This window comes from Heterodontus francisci, chromosome 15 (genome assembly GCF_036365525.1).
Source record: "Heterodontus francisci isolate sHetFra1 chromosome 15, sHetFra1.hap1, whole genome shotgun sequence".
NCBI lineage: Eukaryota > Metazoa > Chordata > Chondrichthyes > Heterodontiformes > Heterodontidae > Heterodontus > Heterodontus francisci.
In genome coordinates this window covers 59,067,820-59,090,598 of record NC_090385.1, presented here as the reverse complement: position 1 = coordinate 59,090,598, position 22,779 = coordinate 59,067,820, and positions in this window count along the sequence as shown.

Here is a 22,779-nt window from a genome sequence, read left to right as displayed (position 1 = left end):
CTGATCAGCTGTACACTCAGTCAGAGCCCTTTTCTCTGCATTAGCTTTGTGTACCCTGACAGGTCCCATGGGTATACCTCACAACTTCCAGCATTCTGAACGAAGATGTCCTACCTTGTGCCAATGATAACACTTTGGCTTGTGGACCTCACTCCTACCCTCAGCACCTTCCTTTCTGGCCTGAGGAGAGGATCCTGGGGCGTTCCCAGCTGTCCCTTCTTGTCCCCGGCTACTTGCCTTCCTTTCTCTCTCCCTATATTTCTCGGGTTTGTGGGGGTGATGGACAAAGGGTTTTGGCTTATTCACAAGCTCAAAATCATCAGCAATTTTCACTACTTATCTGGCTTTTGAAACTTTTTGGTTCCCTACTTGAGTTCTCACTACTGGAAGGATTGAATTTTTAAACTCTTCCAAGAGAATTAATGATCAAAATTAATTTGCTTTACCCTCTCAGATTCTACATAAATCTGCCCAGCCAACTTCAGAGGTTCTGAAACTTCGGTCAGTAAGCTTCAGGGATCAACTCACAACGCAGCGAGAGTAATCTTTTTTGCCATCCCATAATCTGCAGGAGCCTCGTCAGAAAGCATGGCATAAATTTCATGAGCTCTGCCCATCAACCTGCTTTGTATAAATAGTGTCCAGCTTTCCTTTGGCCATTTCATTTGTTTGGCTATTTTTTCAAAAGAAATGAAAAATGCCCTTACGTCCCTTTCCACAAACCTAGGGAGAGCTTGTATAAATTTAAACAGCTTTTCGCTGGATGCTGGACTGGATTCAGATTCTTCCTGACCAGACTTTTCCCTGAAGTCAAGCCTAGCCTTTTTTCTTAGTTCCATCTCTCTTAATTTGAATTCTCTTGATTCTTTTTCACTTTGGCTCTGTAATGCTCTCTTTCTCCCTTTCCTTTTTTTCAAATTCAAGTTTTTTCAATTGTCAATTCTTTCTCAGCCTCAAGTTTTTTTCAATTCTATTGCTTTTTCCTTTTCCTGTTGAAGCCTAAGTTTTTCTATTTCTTGTTCCTGCTCAAGTTTTTTCAGTTATAACTGAATTTTAACTAATTCAACTGCATTGCCCTCTGACTTACTATCTTCTTCTTTCAATTTCAAATGTTGGGCTATTACTTCAATTATCTTTGCTTTTTTAGCACCTGATTTCAATTCTAACTCTAATTATGCTGCCAATTCTTTTAGTTTAACCTTGGTTAAAGTTTCCAAGTCACTGAGGGACACATTCTCCTTTCCCAGAAAGGCTGCAGCAACTGCTAATGCCATTCCAGTGATGTAGACATTACCCTATTACACAAGAAACCTGCTTTTTTAATTTTCTCTTTCATTTTACTATTATTCCCCTTACAATTAGCATTATCAGCATTGAATTTGATCCCAACAAGAGCCCGCAATTCATATGTTATGACCGAGGTGGGAGGAGTGCACTGTTAATTCAGTCCCACTTCTCCACGGGTCACAGTATATCAATAAACTTTCCCACCTACCGAAAACCAGCCAATTACATACTCTATTTGTCCCACAGAATAAAGCACACCAACCAGGTTTCTTTAATCAACAACAAAATTAACTACTTATAAGAACAAGTCTTATCCAATAGTGAGATAAATCTGTATACAAAAAGCTCCTTATTTACCGAGCCTCATGCACACACACATACATTCAAAAAAAAAGGTTAACCAGGGGAAAAGGATTTTGGTTTACAGCTGTTTCATAGGAATAGAAGGAATAATAAAATAACAGTTTGTCACATTCTGGTAGGAAGTTCTTCGGTTTGGTGAGGTGTCCCAGAGTCAAATAGTCAAATGTCACTCAAAGTCTCTCCAGGTGAGGTTGAACAGTGTGTGAAGAGTAGGTGTTCAAGGAAATTCAACTGCAGCAGGCTTCACATAGGTCTTTCATCAGGGGTGTAGCAACAAGTCTTCTTAGGTTTTACAGCAGCAGGATAACAAAAGAAGATTTCTTCAGCTTTCATGATTTCTTAAAACACAGGAGGCTACAGGACCATACTTGATGCAGGAATTCTTCAGAGACAGGAGGCAATAGGAATCTGCCACCTTTGAAATACAGGATTTCTTTTCATAAGATGCAGGATTCCTTTACAGAGAGAGGTAACATTCTTTCTGGATCTTGCTCTCTGATCTCCAGGCAGATCAAAACCTAATTTCAAATGCCTCCTCTTTGTCCACCTCACTGGCTTTTTAAAGGGTCCAAAATGAAAGCAAAACCTTCCGATACAGGACATCCATACAGGTAGCAAGCACCTTGTACCTGTTGGTGTAAGTCAAGGACTGAGGCTCCTCCATCACTATATGCTGGATTCCCATACATGGCTGGCTCGCAGTCACACCCTTGTGTTCATTGACCAGCTCTAAAGTTCTACTTAACTTAAGGGGTGTGACTGCCTCCTGGAACAAAGTGCACAGCTAACTCTCCTCCATTCTGATACCCCACAATGTCTGCAACTCAGACTCCAGCTCAGCAACTGTGAGCTGAAGATGCTCAAGCTACAGACACTTGCCACAGATATGCTTGTCCAGGATTGCCACATGTTGCAGTCACAGCACTACTCAAGCGCTGCAAAGTCTGTGTAAACGTATTATTTATTTTATTAGTTAATTAGTTACTAATTTATTTAGGTTAAGTAATAGGAAGTTACAGTCGACTAGCTTGGAGACAATTGAAGCTCAACAACTACTGGGGGTAAAACAAAAGAATAAAAAGCTGCACTTTGTTCCACTATGCACCAAATTCCCATGTGGACCAAATTCCAAAGTTAGCACTAAGACCACAAAACACTCTGTTTCCAGATCATTCTGTGTGGTAGCAAACACTGTCTACTTTTATAGAGAGCTAATGACTCACCCAAGTTACAACAGCTAAGTCAGCTTTCTACTACAGTAATTAACACTTATTCAGAAAGCCACTTTCAGCTGATTGACAGTTAACTGCTCAGTAAATATTAAAAGCTATCAGTTATATTTAAAATTATACTAAAAATACAGATAAACACAACTTAAAAAGCTGAATTGGACGAATAAATACAAAATTTTCTTAAAAATAAATTGTTAATTTATAGATTATCACTTCCATTGCCTTATAGCATGTGATTTGATTCTGTACTCAAGCCCCACAAGAGATTCACACAGATATTCATTCTTAAACTCAGACTATCATCCTCGACTCATGCAGCATAACCACTAAACACTAGTGACAAGCATTGCCTACTTGCACCCATGTGAATTGCATTTTGCTGCATGGTTCTTTGACTTGCTTCATTTATATTCTTACAGTAATTTTTTTTTCTCCATGTTCACCTTCTGGATCCCTTTAAGCCAAGCAGATATCCTCAAACGAGAGATGAGTCTATATGGACCCAGAGGTGGAATGACTGCTTCCTTTTCAGAGCACTGGAGGGACTGTTCCAGAAGGAGAGGCAATGAAGGGTTGTTATCTTTGTTTCAAAGAATCACCTTCCTCAGAGGGCTGCTGTTCAGGCAAAATGATGGAGCAGGTCAACGCTTTGCCTGAACTCAGAAGGTCAACAGCCCAGATGTAAAAATAATTTAACACCTTGAAGTTGTTTGCCTCGTGTCTGCAGAAATGTATCTCTTTATATTGTTCGCAAGGTAATTATGGATGAGGGAGGGCTTTTGGCCCATCTTACTTCATCTATGCGTAAAAGTTGTATAATCCCCCGATCCCTCCGATTGCAGCATCTAATTTTGTTCTGAAATGATTCTAGGGCTTTTGTCTGTACTGAACTACCTAGAAGTTCATTCTATGTATTGATAGAACTTCAGTTCTAAATCTGACGTTTATTAGCCTGAACCTGTGTCCGCTTGAAAGAATTCCACAAGTAGAAGCCATGTCCCACTGGAATGCAACTGTGAGCAGCAAAATCCAACCCAGTGCAACCAATTTTTACTACATTACATGGGAACTATGGGCATTATTACCTCTTGCCATTCCTTAGGTGCATCTAATGTGTTCTACAACCTAATTTTGTGCTATTTCTACATGTTCCCTCAGTGGCATCTGCTGTGCATTTGTGACAGCCTTTTGGCATTGAAGTGGTGCTCAACCTATGTGGACAGGAGCATGAGATTGTATAGCTGCGGGTTTCACCACCTCTGCAGCAGTTGGAGGAGTGTGGGTCTACCTGCTTTCTAACATATGTGCAATCATTATGGTAGAGTGGCAAACTTCTGATTGAAAGGAGAGTTCTCTCCTCCAGCACATTTGTTTCAGAAATCTATCTGTTTCCTGATCCAAACGTCTTGTCACCCTACTGTTGATACGATGCTAATAGACAATGCACCAGTATGGACCAATTTGGAATGTTTACTCCCGTCTGTGTCATTACTTTAAGAAAATTAACTGACATTCCAACTAAGGGGAGAATTTTACAGACCTCCCCCACCCGGACGTCTGGGGTCGTGACGAGGGAGCCGGAAAATGCCTCTGGGAGAGGCCAGTCATGGAACTCGACGCCGGGAAGGCCCGGCCTGATATTGTCGGCAATGGCGAGGCCTCGTGGCGACCACCCTTCCCCACCCGCGCCCCCCGCCACTCGTTAACAGGACCACAACTGAAATATTTAAATTGATGTAAATGAATGAATTAAATACCTTCACACTTCCACTGTTGGTCCTGGTGCGATCTTCGTGCCAGTGGCCATCACTCCCATGCCTTCAAATCCTCGTCCAGGGAATCGAGGCATAACACTAATGGGGAGGGGGGAGCAGGTAAGTTTCTCAGTGTTGGGGGGTGTGGTGGTTGCGGCGTCAGAATAATATCATTGGTGTAGGGATGGTGGGAAGGGTTAAGAGGGTAAAGTTTATGTACTTTGTTGGGGGGGTGGAGGTCAGGTGGGCAGGGGAAGTATTTTGGCTGGGAGAGGGCAAGTAATTAATTTTATGGTTTTTGGGGTGTGGGAGAGGGGCAATTTAAATGGATTTAAATGTTTTTATAATTTACCTTTAAATATTTAAATTGAATAGGGCTCGAAACGCTTTAAAAATGGCATCAGCACCTGCACAAAGGCAGCTGATGCCATTGTCGGGGATGGACAGCCCGCCCTCTCCACATCATCAGGCGGGGAGGTGGGGGCAGTCCATCCCGGCAATTTAAATGAGTCGCTGCGCTTAATATCGCGGTGACTCCACGATATGTGGCCCGAGCGGGCAGACCACCATTGTTTATGTCCGCCACCGTAATCGAAGTATAAATTTCAGCCCTAATAATCTAAAGTTTATACATTATTTGTAGGGGGTCCTTCAGTATTCTCTTAAATAAAAGAAAGTTACTGATGTATTTACCCTGGTATACAAACAATATCTTGGTTCTCCCAGAGTTAAGCTGTTTAGTTATAGATAATTACATGGTTTAACAATACGTGGCAAATGAGATTTGCTATCATTAAAAATAAATTGAAAAAATGCACAGTATATTAATGGAAAATCAATATTTGTTAGCTAATAGTCTTTCACATTAGAGGGAATTGATCAGCAAGATTTTGTGCAACTACTTAACTTTAAAGCAATGCATCTTCTGGGCTTTAAAAGTTTAAAAGTACTGACAGCCTCCTAGTGGGAAAAAAAATCTCGATTAGCAGATAGCACTAGTGTAAGAAATATTCAGGTGTTTTGCGGGGTCAGACTAAAAGGAAATACAATAGGATCTAATTCAGGTTTACAGCGCATATACATAAATGCACAGAGTATGGTAAATAATAGTTGGGGTGGGGGGGTGCAGGGCTGAGGAAACAGTAACATAATGGTAATATTACTGGACTGGTAATCCAGAGACTTGGCCTAATGTTCTGGAGACATGAGTACAAATCCCATCACAGCAGCTGGGGGAATTTAAATTCAATTAATTAATAAATCTGGAATAAAATGCTAGTCTCATTAATGATCATGAAACTACCAGAGAGTTGTAAAAACCCATCTGGTTCACTAATGTCCTTCAGGGTAGGAAACCTGCCATGCTTACCCAGTCTGGGCTACACATGACTCCAGACCCACAGCAATTGTGGTTATCTGCTCTCTGAAATGGGCTGGCAAGCCACTCAGTTGTATCAAACCACTACAGAAAAAAGCATTGTGGGTGTACCGACACCACATGGACTGCAGTGGTTCAAGAAGGCAGCTGACCACCACTTTTAAAGCGTGATTAGGGATGGACAATAATTGCTGGCCTTACCAGTGATGTTCACATCCCAAGAACAACTTTTAAAAATGTTTAGTGGGCTGCAGGTGCAAATAGCCACATGGGAATGTGATCTTGTGGCGATAAAGGAGACCTGGCTCAAAAAAGGGCAGGAGAGGGCACTGAATATCCCTGGATACAATGTGTTCACGGAAGATAGGCAAGGAAAGAAAGGAGGAGGGGTGGCAATATTTAATAAGGAAAATAATAGTGTTGGAGAGAGAGGATGTCCTGGAGCGGCCAAGTACAGAATCTATTTTATTAGAGTTAAGAAAAAATGGAGGTGCCATTACACTATTGGCCAGGTGGGAAAGATATAGAGGAGGAAATTTGCAGGGAAATTACAGAGAGGCGTAAGAACTATGAGCAGTAATAATGGGGGACTTTAATTAACTTAATATAAACTGGAATAGCAATAGTGTAAAGGGCAGAGAGGGCGAAGAGTTTCTGAAATGTATTTAGAAGAATTTTCTTGATCAGTGGCTGGAATTTTATGTTGGGCGGGAGGCCCCACCCACCGGCAGAAAAGTCAGTGGTGAGCCCACCTTCATCGAGCCCGGGGAGCCAGGCCAGGATTTTTCGCTCCCCAGGCCCTTAATTTGTCTTGGGTGTGAACACTTGTTGAACACCACTTGGAGGAAGCTCTGAGGGTGGCAAGTGCACAGAATGTACTCTGGGTGGGGACTTCAATGTCCATCACCAAGAGTATCTTAGTAGCACCACTGTTGAATGAGCTGGCTGAGGCCTAAAGGACATAGCTGCTAGACTGGGTCTGCGGGTGGTGAGGTTACCAACAAGAGGTAAAAACATACTTGACCTTGTCCTCAACAAGCTGCTTGCCGCAGAAGCATCTATCCATGACAGTATTGGTGGGAGTGACCACCACACAGTGCTTGTGGAGACGTAATACCCTCCATTGTGTTGTGTGACACTACCACCATGTTAAATGGGATAGATTTCAAACAGATCCAGCAATGCAAAACTGGACATCCATGAGGCACTGTGAGCCATCAGCAGCAGCAAAGTTGTACTCAACTATAATCTGTAACCTCATGGCCTGGCATTTACCCCACTCTACCATAGGCATCAAGCCCAGGGAACAACACTGGTTCAATGAACAGTGCAGGAGGACATGCTGGGAGCAGCACCAGTGTTACAACCCGGTGAAAAAGGTGTCTAGGGTTCGCTTTCAGCCTTCACCCGGTCTTACTGTAACAGGGTTTAATTTTAAACACACCGTGTTTTTAGCTTGCTCTCGGTGAATCCTTGTTCACCGCTTTCCAAATATAAGGCAAAGAAACCAGCACAAACAGGTTTTCTTAGGTTTAAAGAAGAAAAGTTGAAATTTATTAAACTTGAACATAAACTCTAATTTGGTTAATGTCTACGGAATCACGACGTGCCCACGCTAGCATGCATACGTGATACGCATATGCAAATAGAGACAGAAAAGAGTAGAAGAAAAAAATAAAATGGAAAGGTTTGAGGCAATATCTGAAGAATTTTTGTTATGGTTCTTCGAGCTCACTGTAGAGTCCTTGATTTTAGATAGTTCTTGCTTTTCGTTGGGGCCCAATATTCTTCTTAAATCTTGTTCGCTGTAGGAGACTTTTCTCTCTTGGGGTTCATGTGTCTTCAGTGGATTCAGAGGCTTGTCAGAAAGAGATGGGAGCAGACAGGAGTGATCTTCTCAGTCCAGGAGCAAACAGTCTTTCCCCTCAAACTCTCTGTGGCTAGTTCAAAAAGCCCTGGAACAGTCAATTAATCATGTGACAGCTGGTCCAACCAGTCGTGGCCCCTGTGGATTGCATCACCCCAGCAGGCCCTGGAATGCGTTTCCCATCCCTTCACTGTCTGATGATCAACATCCTTTGTGGGTTGAATGTGTTAGAGAATGGTCCTTTGTCTACACAAGCATCATCTGTTAGCATGCAAATGTTTTTTCCAGCCAAGGCTGATCTGTTCAACCTGTCATTTCCTTGCTCCAGCAACAGTTCAAAATCAATGCTCATATGACAAAACCAGTGTGCCTCAATCTTGGCAGGTGTGGGCCTGCATGACACCTCCACACCCAGCAGAATGAAATGCAATTTGAGACAAGAGCATTTCATTAAAAGGGTTGAGAGGAAATATGATACAGAAAAACAAGCATGCATTTCTCTCATTCATTTCCATTTATTCATAAATCCTAAAACTTAATACAGCCAGTCTTTTCATGGTGCCAGTGTTGCTTTAATTGCCCCCTTTTTGGCATCCGAGTAAACGTGTGGTTCTTTGGGGAAGTTTTTCTTCACTTTGCCCATTTCCATGAATGCCGAAGGTCTTTGAGATGGTTAGGTTTAATTAGCCCTGAGTTGGAATTTTTTTTTCAGGAGAGCCAGTAATGCGTGGATCTATCCGGGACTCTCTTTCAGTGCTTTGCTGAGTCATGCAAAGGCTTTTTACTTCAGGGGATGAATGGTTCTCCTTTTTTCTGACTGTGGGGAAGGATTCTTTGCTAATTTCCCCTTTGTCCTCTGGGACACATCTGCCTGCAGGTATTTGTGCAGACTCTACTGCACGTCCCTGTGACACTTTGACTAGGTGAGGCATCACCCTTGGTTTCTCTGCACTCGAGAAGTCTTTTTTTGTCTCTGTATGATCCTGTGTATGCTGTTAGCAACTCTGGTGGGTTGCTCCTAGTGTCTGCATTTACATAGGAGGATGTGGGGTCCAACTTTTCACATTTTTCAGAGTTGGCTGACTGAACAGTAGGGATTTTCATCCGGGATTCCTCCTGGACTTCCTTTAACCTGCCCTCTTGGTCATTCTTTCCCCCTTCCCTGTCTAACTTTTGCCAGCCTTGTGCCTGTCTGCCCCCTTTTGTTCTCAGTGGAGGTCCCTTATAGTTCACCAGCCCTCTGCTGGGGGGTCCTCCTAACACTGGTACAGGACTTAGGGGTGCAGGTTTCACTGTAGGTTGGGGTTTCCCTCAACCTGGTACATGTGGCAACTCCTGTAGTACTCCACTACATCTTTGCGGAGTTTTGGCCAGTTAAACTGCTGTCTGATGCAGGCTTTGGTCTTTTGTATACCGGCATATATAGCCACTGTAGTCTTGTGGGCCCTTCTTAATATTTCTCTCTGGTACCTCTGCAGCACCACTAACTGGTGAACTACTGTCCACTCCTTGCTCCCAGGTCTGTGAGGAGAACTCCATTTCCTCATCTGTATCTCATTCTTTAAATAGTAGCAATCAGGGACTCCCTCTGCTTCACTTTCAGACTGGGCAGCCTGTGCTAACTCTTGCAATACTGGGTCGGCTTGCTGAACCTCAGCTAGGGAAAATCCATTTAATTCATTCCCTGGGTCTCCTAACATTCCAAAGAAAGTCAGACAGACCTGGTCATCTGCCTACAGTGCCAATTCAGTCTACTCTGGGGGACCTGGTTTGATCATGGCCTGATCCACCACACATTCAGGGAACTGTAGGCGTTGGTCTCCTGCCACGGCCCTGTCTCTCACCTCCTGCGGCCTATCTTTCACTACTGGGGGGGCTACCACCTTCACCCCCACCAGATAATTACCTAGGAGCAGGTCAACCCCGACCACAGGCAAACTAGGGACAATCCCTACAGTCACCAGTCCCAAAACTAGGTCGCAACCCAGGTGCACCCAGGTACAGGCATACACTGCCCTCCAATACCATTCACCACCATTTTGGTGTTCACTGCACTCTCTGGGGGAAAGGTCAGGTCTTTTCCCAGTAAAAGGGATCTAGTGGCCCCTGAGAATTACTATGGGCTTGCTTGTCCCACTCAAGGAGTATGGGGTTACTTTCCCTTCTGACACAAATCCCTGATAATCTTCAGGAATCCTCTTAACTTTTCCTGCATTTGCAGCAGTAGACTTCTTGCATCTCACTCTTACTGCAGTCAAAGCCACAGCTTGTTCGGCTTTGCTTTCCATCAGGTTTACTTCTTCAGTGTGAGGGTGTGCCCTGATTAACCCTTTAGTTTCCAGCAGTCAGCTTTTAAATGCCTGCTTTATTACAATGGAAGCACACAGGTCTCCAGGTCTCATTCTTGCTCATGGCACCTTCATTTTTGGCTGGCGGAGGGTCACCTGTGTCTCCTGCTTTCCTTTCTCTCCCAAGGCTGCTTGGGCTCCTATCATCTTCCCACCCTTTGTCCTTTTTTAATTTTTGGGGTTACTATAACTTAAAGCAAACTCATCAGCCAGAACGGCCACTTGCCGGGCTCTCTAAACCCTCTGCTCCTCCACAGGGTCTTTATGGAGATTGGGAGTGTTTAAATTCCTCCAACAGAATTACTTCTCTGAGATTCTCATAACTGAGCTGTACTTAAAGAGCCCTCAGCCACTGGTCAAAGGCCAGCTGCTTACTTCTTTCAAACTCCAAATATGTTTGATTCGCTTGCTTCTTGAGGGTTCTAAACTTTTGGCTATAAGCTTCAGGTACTAATTCATATGCCCCAAGGATAGCATTTTTTGTCAGTTCATAATTTAATGAACTCTCATTTGGCAACAGGGAAAAACATCATGGGCTTTTCCAGTTAGCTTGCTTTGGAATAAAAGAGGCCAGGTCTCAGCTGGCCATTTTAGCTGCCTTGCCAGTTTCTCAAAGGACAAAAAAAGTTCTTTGGAATTAGTTGAGCTAGTTTTAACAATTCTGTACCCAGCCCTGAATTACAATCCTCCATATTGTCCATGCTTTCACGATGGTTACTCTGTTGCCTCCTAGTTAACTCAAGCCGCTTCAGCTCTCTTTCTTCGCATTCTTTCTCTCTCTCTTCTGCCGCTCTTTGTCTTCATGTTCCTTCTGGAAGACTCTTTCTTTCTCCCTCTCCTGCCTCTTTCTCTCTTTTTCCTGTCTTTCCCTTTCACTTTCCCTGTCTTCTAATTCAAGTTTCCTTTGTTTCAATTGCATCTTTGCTAGCAATACCCTGTCGGGGTCTACTTCTAACCCTGCTTCTGCTTCTTCAGATTCCAGGGAAAAATGGTTGGCCACTAGCCTTAGCAGTTCAGACTTTCTAGCCTTGCCACGTACAGTGATCCCACACTGCTCAGCCATTTTCCTCAACTCCTGCATAGACAGTTCTTTTAACTTATCCCAAGTTACTTGACCCTGGCTTGGGGAGCTACTAGCTTCAGTTGCAGACATATTCAAGCACACACAACCACAAGAAAACCTGTATTGAAATCTTGCTCTTTTTTAATTGGGAACAATTTGGCTTCCCACTTCCAATTACTCTCGTTTGTCTGTGGGTCAATTCTGGATGCTAGCACCCAAATTTCTGTTAAGACCCAGTGAGAAAGGGGTCTAGGGATCCCTTTCAGCCTTCACACAGTCTTACTATAACAGGGTTTAATTTTAAACACACTGCGTTTTTAGCTCTACCTTGGTGAATCCTTATTCACCACTTTCCAATTATAAGACAAAGAAACCAGCACAAACAGGTTTTCTTAGGTTTAAAGAAAAGTTTAAATTTATTAAACTTAAACTCCAATTCGGTTAATGCCTACAGATACATAACATGCCCGCGCTAGCATGCATACATGATATACACATGCAAATAAAGATAGAAACGAGCGGAAGAAAAAATAAAACAGAAAGGTTTGAGGCTATATCGGAACAGTGTTTGTTATGGTTCTTCGAGCTCACTGTAGAGTCCTTGATTTTAGATAGTTCTTGCTTTTCTTTGGGACCCAGTATTCTTCTTAAACCTTGTTCACTATAGGAGACTTTTCTCTCCCGGGGTTCATATGTCTTCAGTGGATTCAGAGGCTTGTGAGAAAGCGATGGAAGCAGACAGGAGTGATCTTCTCAGTCCAGGAGGAAACAGTCTTTCCCCTCAAATTTTCTGTGGCGAGTTCAAAAAACCCTGGAACAGTCAATTAGTCATGTGACAGCAGATCCAACCAGTCGTGGCCCCTATGTATTGCATCACCCCAGCAGACCCTGGAATGCACTTCCCCATCCCCTTACTTCCTGGTGATCAACATCCATTATAGGTTGAATGTGTCAGGGAATGGTCCTTTGTCTACACAAGCACCGTTTGTTAGCATGCAAATGTTTTTTCCAGCCAAGGCTGATCTGTTCAACAAGTCATTTCCTTGAACCAGCAGCAGTTCAAAATCAATGTGCATATGACAAAACCAGTGTGCCTCAATCTTGACAGGTGGGGTCCTGCATGACAACCAGGCATACCTCAAAATGAGGTATCAACCTGGTGAAACTACAACCCAGGACTACTTGCATGCCAAACAGCATAAGCAGCATGTGATAGACAGAGCTAAGCGATTGCACAACCAACGTGTCAGATCTAAGCTCTGAAGTCCTGCCACATCCAATCGTGAATGGTGGTGGACAATTAAACAACTAATTGAAGGAGGTGACTCCACAAATATCCCCATCCTCAATGATGGGCAAGCCCAGCTCATCAGTGCAAAAGATAAGGCTGAAGCATTTGCAACAATCTTCAGTGAGAAGTGCCAAGTGGATAATCCATCCACCCAGAATCACAGATGCCAGACTTCAGCGAATTCCATTCACTCCACGTGATATCAAGAAATGACTGAAGACACTGGATATTGCAAAGACTATGGGCCCTGACAATTTCCGGCAATAGTACTGAAGACCTGTGCTCCAGAACTTGCTGTGCCCCTAGCCAAGCTGTTCCAATACAGTTACTACACTAGCATCTACCCTGCAATGTGGAAAATTGCCCAGGTATGTCCTGTAGACAAAAAGTAGGACAAATCCAACCCAGGCAATTACGACCCCATCAGTCTACTCTCAATCATCAGCAAAGTGATGGAATGTGTCATTAACAGTGCTATCAAGCGGCATTTGCTTAGTAATAACCTGCTCAGTGACACTCAGTTTGGGTTCTGCCAGGGCCACTCAGCTCCTGACCTCATTACAGCTTTGGTCCAAACATGGACAAAACAGCTGAACTCAAGAGGTGAGGTGAGAGTTACTGCCCTTGACATCAAGGCAGCATTTGACCGAGTATGGCATCAAGGAGCCCTAGCACAATGGAGTCAATGGGATTCAGGGGGAAAACTCTCCGCTGGTTGGAGGTGTAACTAGTGCAAGGGAAGATGGCTGTGGTTGTTGGAGGTCAATCATCTCAGCTCCAGGACATCACTGCAGGAGTTCCTCAGGGTAGTGTCCTAGGCCCAACCATCTTCAGCTGCTTCATCAATGACCTTCCGTCTGTCATAAGATCAGACGTGGAGAAGTTCACTAATGATTGCACAATGTTAAGCATCATTCGTGACTCCTCAGATTCTGAAGCAGCCCATGTAGAAACGCAGCAAGACCTGGACAATATCCAGGCTTGGGCTGATAAGTGGCAAGTAACATTTGCGCCACACAAGTACCAGGCAATGACCATCTCCAACGAAAGAGAATCTAACCATCTCCCCATGACATTCAAAGGCATTATGATTGCTGAATCCCCCACTATCAATATCCTGGAAGTTACAATTGACCAGAAACTGAACTGGAATAACCGTATAAATACCGTGGCTACAAGAGTAGGCCAGAGGATAGGGATCCTGTGATGAGTAACTCACCTCCTGACTCCCCAAAGCCTGTCCACAATCTACAAGGCACAAGTCAGGAGTGTGATGGAATACTCTCCACTTGCCTGGATGGGTGCAGCTCCAACAACACTCAAGAAGCTCGATAGCATCCAGGACAAAGCAGCCCGCTTGATTGGCACCCCATCCACAAACATTCACTCCCTCCACCACTGACGCACAATGGCAGCAGTGTGTACCATCTACAAGATGCACTGCAGCAATGCACCAAGGCTCCTTAGACAGCACCTTTCAAACCCACAACCTCTACCATCTAGAAGGACAAGGGCAGCAGATGCATGGGAACACGAGCACCTGCAAGTTCCCCTCCAAATCACACACCATCCTGACTTGGAACTATATCGCCGTTCCTTCACTGTTACTGGTCAAAATCCTGGAACTCCTTTCCTAACAGCACTGTGGGTGTACCTACCCCATAGACTGCAACGGTTCAAGAAGGCAGCTCTCCACAACTTTCTCAGGGGCAATTAGGGATGGACAATAAATGCTGGCCTAGCCAGCAATGCCTGCATCCCACGAACGAATAAAAAAAAAGTGACTGAGACTTGGGTGTAGTGGCACAATTTCACAATTTGCAGATGACACAAAACTTGGAAGTATTGTGAACTGTGAGAAGGATAGTGATGGACTTCAGGAGGAGATAAACAGGTTGGTGGAATGGACAGACAAGTGGCAGATCAAATTTAGTGCAGTTAAATGTGAAGTGATACATTTGGAAGGGAGAATGAGGAAAGTGTCACGGGCACAAGATGTACAACAATACAAAAATTATGGACAAAATATAAAGAGTTATAAAAAATGACTTTGTCTTTTTAAAAAAGGCCTTTCTTTTAAAAAGAGAACAATCCTCCATAATGGCCGCTGAAGGAATAGGGTTTTAGCCTTTGTATATTATAACTGTCTGACAGGGAGAAATGAAAATCGTCAAAGCTAAGAGGTGTCAATTGCACCCATCCTAAAATATTCCACAATTGAATATGTTCTTCTGAAACAAAGAAGATGTGAAGTAGCATGTCCTGGGCCATTGCGTGATCAACAAGGAGAGATCAAGGCATCCCTTACCAGAGGCGAGATGTAACATAACTTTACCTTAAAAAAGCAGCCTAGAGAGAGAGTTTGGAGAGGGACACCCAGAAAGCAGCATCCAAGAAGCTTGTCTCCAGCAAACCGGAAGGCACATGCCCTGCTGCAGAATCCTATGTCTACATCTGTACAGCAGTGAATTATAAGTGATCCACTGACTTCAACTGAGCTTTCAACCAAGAGAGAAACCTACAATCACCTCAGGCCTGCAACCAACAAGAACATGACTTCCAAGAGAATTCACCAGGTTATCGTGACCCCTCTCAAAACCTACCTCCCAGTTATAATTGCCTACTCCTTTTTTTTCTCTCTATCTGTCTCATCTTATGCATGTGTGAGTAAATGTGTGAATGGATGTGGTTGTGAAAATTTCAGGATAAGTTGTATAGATCAATAAACAATTAATTTTCTGTTTTAAACCTACGAGAAAACCTGTCATTGTCTAATAATTTGACAAATAAAACACAAAGGTGTTAAACCCTATTAACAAAACACACTTGCTGCAGTCAGGTGGGAGTTGAATAGTGGGAACTACCCAAACTTCACCATGTGGCTGTGACAAGAGGCAATATAAACAAAAGTGTACATTGCTAAAAGGGGTGAAGAAACAGAGAGACATGGGGGTATATGTGCACAAATCATTGAAGTTGGTAGGGCATGTGAGAAAGTGGTTATAAGCCATACAGGATCCTGGGGTTTATAAATCGAGGCATAGAGTACAAAAGTAAGGAAGTTATGAAGACCTTTATTGAGCACTGGTTCAGCCTCAACTAGAGTATTGTGTCTAATTCTGGGCTCTGCACTTTAGGAAGGCTGTAAAGTTGTTAGAGAGGGTGCAAAAAAGATTTACAAGAATGGTCCAGGGATGAGGGACTTCAGTTATGAGGATAGATTTGAAAAGCTGAGGTTGTTCTCCTTAGAGAAGGTTGAGGAGAGATTTGATATATTATGACCTCAGGGAGATCATTAATGTGAACAATACGAGTCTTCACAGCCTTTGGCTATATATCTTTGGCGAGCAGGTGTTGCCTCTCTCTCTTTCCTTGAGGCTGCACCCTGATGGGTTCCCTTCTTACAGCCCTTTTGCCTTCAGAAAGTCTGTTAAATTTATATGCGCTCACAAGTCATTAGCTTATTGTTCTGCTCCAAAATGCAGGTACCAGAAGTCTGGGTTCACAAAGCCACTTGGGCCTTTCTATTATCCCCAGGTGTTAACACCTGCATGGTACATTAGCATTTTCCCAATTACTGACTCCTTGTTTTAAGATCCAAAAGTCTGACAGAGTGAAACCCATTGTTAGTAGCTGTAGTCTCTGGGCTGAATTTTACCAGCCCTCGACACAGTGGGTCGTGGTGGGAGGGGGGGGGGGCAGTAAAATTCTGCAGGGAGGGACCCACCTCAACCAGCAATGTTGAAAAGGGCCTGCTGCATATTATCGCTGGTGAAGGGAACTCGGTGCAGCCCTCCCTCCACCTGGCAGCTGGCCCTTCATCTTAATATTCAAATTAACAATAAAGATATGTAAATGAACTTCGCTGCAGACGGCGGATGTCCCACACCGATTGTATGGGTGAGAACCTGGTGGAGAGGCAGGAGGGATAAAAAAGTTTCAGGGTGGGCGGGGTGGGGGAGTGGGGAAAACACTGTTTATTGGCTGTGGGGATGGTGTGAAGGGGTTGAAGTGCAAAAGTTAGAAGGTTTAGGGGGAAAAAGGCAAGTGTTGGTAATATTGGGCAATGAATTGACCATGGGGGGGCGGGGGGGGGGGGGGGGTTTGGTGAAAGGTCTCCATATCTTTATTATTTGTTAATAAAAAATAACTAATACTGTACCTTTAAATATTGAAATTACTTCTAAGGGCTTAAAGCCCTTTAAAAATGGCGCCGTGCCTGCACGGTGGCACAGACACCGTTCCTAGGGACATGGCGGCTGCCCCCTCTACGTCATCGGGGACAGCCGCTCTGCCCCTCTATTTAAATCAGCTTCCGCACATAATGTTGCGGGCGCTGTGCGGCAGCCCTTCCATGTCGGAAGGCCACCGAGTTCAAAGCGCGCTGCCATGGAGCGCGGCACGTGAATAAAATCCAGCCCTCTGTTTTTTCAAAAGACAGTCTTTGACCTGTGTTTTCTGTTGTCCTGGTAACCTTTTGCAGACTGGAGGTGAGGTCACCTGACCTTCCAAACGCCATCATGAACTTTTTTTTTTAAATCACAATTTTTAAGACAATCATGTTACAAGGTTCAGCGTTCATAACAGATAGAACTGTTTAAAAGCATGAGGGGTTTAGGCAGAGTAGATAAACTGTTCGCTTTTGGTGGAGGAATCAAGAACCAGAGGACACTGATTTAAGGTGATTGGTAAAAGAACTAAAGGTGGCATGAGAAAACATTTTTTTACACAGCGAGTGGTTAGGATCTGGAATGCGCTGCCTGAGAAGGCTATGGAAGCAGATTCAATTGTGGGTCTCAAAAAGGGAATTGGATAAGCACCTGAAGAAAAAAATTGCAGGGTTACAGGGAAATGGTGGGGATGTGAGACTAGTTGAATTGCTCCTGCAGAGATCAACATGTACTCGATGGGCCGAATGGCCTCCTTTTGTGTTATAACCATTCTATGGTTCTTACGTATAGTGCCAATACCCACACAGATCTGGTAATAATACTGCAATCCTGTGAATATTTGCAGTGTTTGTCTTCACAGTATGTGGAGATTTTCACATTTTTGCAAAATAGCTGTGAGATCCAGTAACAAGCAACTAAAATTTTTGATGTTCAATCACTATTTTTTTGTCTGTGATTCAATGCTCTAGAATACTCCGCGGACCCCACTTCAGATTAACACAACATATTAGTTGTTGAAGTAATTTCCCAGAGTGTTCTAAAAGTATCTTATTATTTAATGCTTTGCATTCTGAAAGTATCACATAAAAATACATTCCCACACCTAGATCATATTCTCTACAGTTCTGTTACAATAGTGAATATGATAAAGGCGGAATTATTTTTTTTTGAGTCCAGCAAAATGAAGGCTGCACTCATCTATAGTGCTGTTGGGTCTGCACCAGCAATGACTATGCCTGGCCCCACTGAATGTTGTGAGGCAAACCCCTCCCTTCCATTTAAATAGACTCTTTGCACATGGTAAACATGAGTAAGAAATTCAGCACTGAAAGTTGTAAAATTGGGAGAGCCAGCAGTTCATATAGGCCTGCTGCTCACTCTTAGGGCTATATTTTATTGAGCTCCCGCCATCGGGGTTCATAGGGGGAGGCCGGAAGATCGTACCGGCAGCGCCTGCCATGGATCCCGATGCTGGGATTGCCGGACCTGACGTTCCCAGCAGCGGCAAGGCTCTGTGGTAGCCCCACCCCACCCTGCCGCTCAGTGACAGGACCCAACTTTAAATATTGAAATAAAGGACATGAATAAATTAACATACTATTCCCCTCGATTTTATTTGTTGTCCGTAATCTTCCATGTGACAGCCGGCACTCGTGCCTTCACTTTCCCATCCAGAGAAAGCTGGCGCCACCAAGGTGGGGAAGGGGAGTGGGGAATGGGGTCAACTCTGCATTTCTAGTGTGGGAAGGGGAAGGGGTGACCTCTGCACTTTGTGTAGTTGTGGAAAGAGAGGTCAACTCTTCAATTTAAGTGTTTTGGTGGGGGGGGGAACAGGACTACCATTTATTTTTTGTGTATTGGGGGAACAAGTCACACATTTAAGTTTGGTGTAGTGGGGTGGGGGAGTTCTGGGGTTGAACTTTGTATCCTCTGTGCAGGTCTGGCAGCCCTATGAAAATGACGCCGTTGTCGGCGTTGCAAAGCCCACCGCTGCCACGTGATGGTGGGGGGGGGGGCTGCACGGACCGACCTGTGTATGAAAATGAGCCGCCGCGCACTAGATTGTGGTGGCGTGGCGGCACGTGGCCTGAACATGCGGGACGCCTTTTTTTTTAAGAATTCATTCTTTCAAGGGGGGAGATGCCTCTATTTTTTCTGAAGAGAGAAACTGATTTGTAAACATCAGGTGTGCAATGAAGGTTCCACCAGAGTCCTGCCTTCCAAATTAGAAATACAAAGAAGGATGCTGACCCTGTTTAGTGTCAAAAGACACTCACCTCTAAAGTCCCAGGGAAGACCTGCATAGATGAAGGTTGCTGAGCATGGGAATACAGTGTTTTAGGTCTGCCATACCCAAGAAAAAATGAGGAAAATGTTCAATGGCGTCAGGAAATTTCCAAGGTAAATGTAAATTTATTTGTATACGTGTATACTCTTCCTCCATACAAGCCATAGGCCGAATGAAAATGTTCATTGCTACAGCCTCAAAAAGAGCAGTTGAAAACCATGCAGAAGACTGAGCTCTTTTTGCAACATTCTCTATTTAATAGAAGCCTTTGGCCTTGATTATCGGGTGATCTTTATTGCTTTTAGTTGTTGCATGATACCTGTGCTCAGTAACTGTTAGTGGCTGTTGTTGAGGTGTCAGGGCTCTAGAAGAGCCAACCATGTACTTTTTCTGTAGAAGGCATTGTAGATTGCTTTAAAATTAAAATATCATGCTTGCTGCCTGGTAAATGGGCATTGACTTTTGCTGATGTTCACAAAAAAGCTGCAAGTCGATGGAGTGATAGTTGTTGATGGTTCATGAATTTGCAACTTTTATGTGGGGGAATGCATCTAGTTTCATGGACCCTGAAATAGAACAGCGACTGAAACTACTTCTTCCACAACTGTGGTATCCCACCATTTGGAATATGTGCAGTACCCTCTCATTCTCATTTCTGAAGGAATGTGATGAAGTTGCTTAGAAAAGATCAGACACTTGCAAATTATTGATGTTGCTGATGCTCTGGCTGGCACACTGGTCAGAGCCTGAGATGTAAATGTTCAGGACTGAGGTGACCTTGACAACCAGTGGTGGAGTATTGTTGGGGTCCAACATGCTGTACAGCGTTATCCTAGTCTCCCTGTTGAACTGCATTCTATCAATAAAGAGCTCCTCTGAAAAATCCAAGTAGGTGTCACTTTACCTGTACATCAGGTTCTGACCTGTTCTGATACCTAGTTATCAACCAGTGTTGCTGCTCTATCTGTTACTCATTCTCGGCAAGCTAAATTTCGGTAAGTATGGCCAACACTGAGTGCCTTCCTGGCATGAAAGCCTTGAAATTGCGTGCTGTAAATTATGGTTAATTTCAATAAATTAGCAAATAAAAAGAAGCTCCTGTCTATTTCTGTGCAAACTGCATGACTGGAAAGGCACAACATGAATTATGGTGCAGATGTGGCAACCATGATGACTGCCCAACCTCCGGCCCTCAACACTCACCTTAGTTAAGGTGGACCATTGGAAAATTGTTCTTGTGACTTGTTTGAATACCTATTTATCAGTTGGTATTGCTGCTGTACCATTAGTTGCGCCCTGTAAGCTAAACTTCCACTCTTGATGTAACTTCTTCCTCTAATTTTATTGTTGTAACAAGGACCCTTTGGGGTTCCAGTGCTTCACTAGCACACGCTGACATTCTAGAGCCCCTAACAGCAAAACATGTATGCAAATATATTTCACATTATAATATTTTGATATTGTGTTAATGCCTATATAATAGTAATACAGGCCCTGAATTGCCTTGGGGGGGTTTCTCAATCTCCTGCCACAACTTCATTGGGAGAGCAGCAGAACTCTGGAGAAATGGTGTAAATAGCTGAAAACATTTATGCTTTTTCTCCTGGAATTCAGCCAATCTCCTGCCAAAGTAACAGTGGGAAATCAGACAATCAAACAACCCCCCCGGGAATTTAGGGCCATGCTATGATTTTGTGTTCATATAACAAAATGTAAACAACATATAGGAAGAAACATTCAGCAAAGTATCTTAACAGTAATCAGAAAAAGGGATATCTTTCATTCTTCAAGTGCAGTGATTTTCAATTAAATGATTTGTGACATTTCATGAGATAAACCCTGATGCAGGCAGTTGTAGCTCATATTTTTCACTTTTAATCTATGAATTGGTCCTCCTCAATCTGTGTTGCAAACAGCAAAGACCTCATAGGTTTCCTTCAGGGTTTATTAAAAGGCAAAGCTATTCATATAGCTCAGTCTCTGTTGAAGCATTCTAAAGGAGCATTCCACAACTGATGGCACTGCCATTTGAGCTTGTGTCATCACTGTTGTATGATCTTTGAACAAGTGCCATCAACCATAACTTGAATGGATACTCAATGCTTCAAAATTAATCTGGTTAATAAGTTATCCTCTGTAAACATTAACTTCTGAAAGATATCTTAAGGATGAATGAATGCAGCAATGTTCTGTGATATTTCACTGAGAGCACCACATCCTGTTACATAGTAGAAAAGGGAAACCAATTCCAGTTAGCGTGTGCACAGAATATACATATTTAAAGGTGTGTAAGGTCTATAACACCCTGCACTTGAAACAATCCTGGAAGTATGGCATTTTGGCAAACGGGGTCCAAGAATCCGGTGGTCATAAACCTGCAACGGCCCTCCAACACGTATCTTGTTTGAGTATGTGAGGTCAGTCAGAAGACATCTGATTTGATTGAAGTTGACAGACAACGTGCTACTACAGGTGCATCTTAGGTGCTCACCAACCCAATACTGTCAGAAACTCTGGCCGTCATCCAGGGCATTTCCCTCCCGGAGAAACCTATCTGTTCCTCTGGTGATCACCTTAACAAGGAGATTGACACAATATTTTTAAAAGAATTGCCCTCAATTCTGAGGGTCTAGCCACTTCCCTTCTCTGCGTTAGACCACGTGGTGGGACTCATTTGTGCCATTCTGCAGGTTGGTGTGCTTCATCTCACTGGAACTTGAGATGAGCTTCCCACCACATATCTGCTCCATCACTAAGAACACATACTTCCACCTTTGTTGCATTACCTGACTCTGCTACTGCCTCAGCTCATTTGCTACTGAAACCCATATGCCTTTGTTACCTCTAGGCTTGATGATTTCAATACTCTACTCGCTGGCCTCCCACCCTCCATAAACCTGAATTTACCCAAAACTCTATTTTCTGCATCCCAAATTGCTCCAAGTCCCGTTCACTCATCACTAATGTGCTTGCATTGGCTCCCGGTCCAGCAAGACTTCGATTTTAAAATTTTCATCCTTGTTTTCAAGTTCTCCATGGCCACATCTCTCCCTATTGTTGTAACCTCTCAGACATGCCAACTCTCATAAAACTATCGGGAGAAACATGATTTGTCAGTAAAATTAAGACTTTCTCGCAATCTTGCTAGATAGCTCTGAAATCTCAGGATTTTACAGAAAAGTGTCCACCTTGGGGTAAGAGGCCTAAAGAGGCACCTTCCACTGTGGCCACTTACTTTTCTTTTTACAAATATGTTCAGCTCATTGTGAGGGGCCCGGTGCCTGGCCAACACAGGCAATCCCTGGGGCTGGAAACGCAGCCTTTCAATTTGCAGACAGAGGATTGGCCCCTAGCAGCCTGGACTGAGCTGAACATATCAGACTTTTTAAACTATTGAATCTTAATTCTACTTTTCTATATACATGGGTTTTAAAACTTTAAATTCTTGCTCTACTGGAGATATTGTGGACCCCCTTCTGGGGGTAGGCCTGTTTCACCTGATGGTCTCAGTGAAAATTATTCTGACCTTGACACCTCTAATGGGTTGACTTGAGAGATTCTAATTTGCACAGGATATCCCATCTTTAGAAAAGCCACGTGGTAGTTTCATAACTTGATTGTTGCCATAGAGTCAGGCTTGTACAGGATGTACCAGTGTTTAGTCCTGCATCTACTTCTAATTTAAAACAGAAAAACAGTCACAGCACAATAAATCAAAATAGATCCGTGCAGAATTC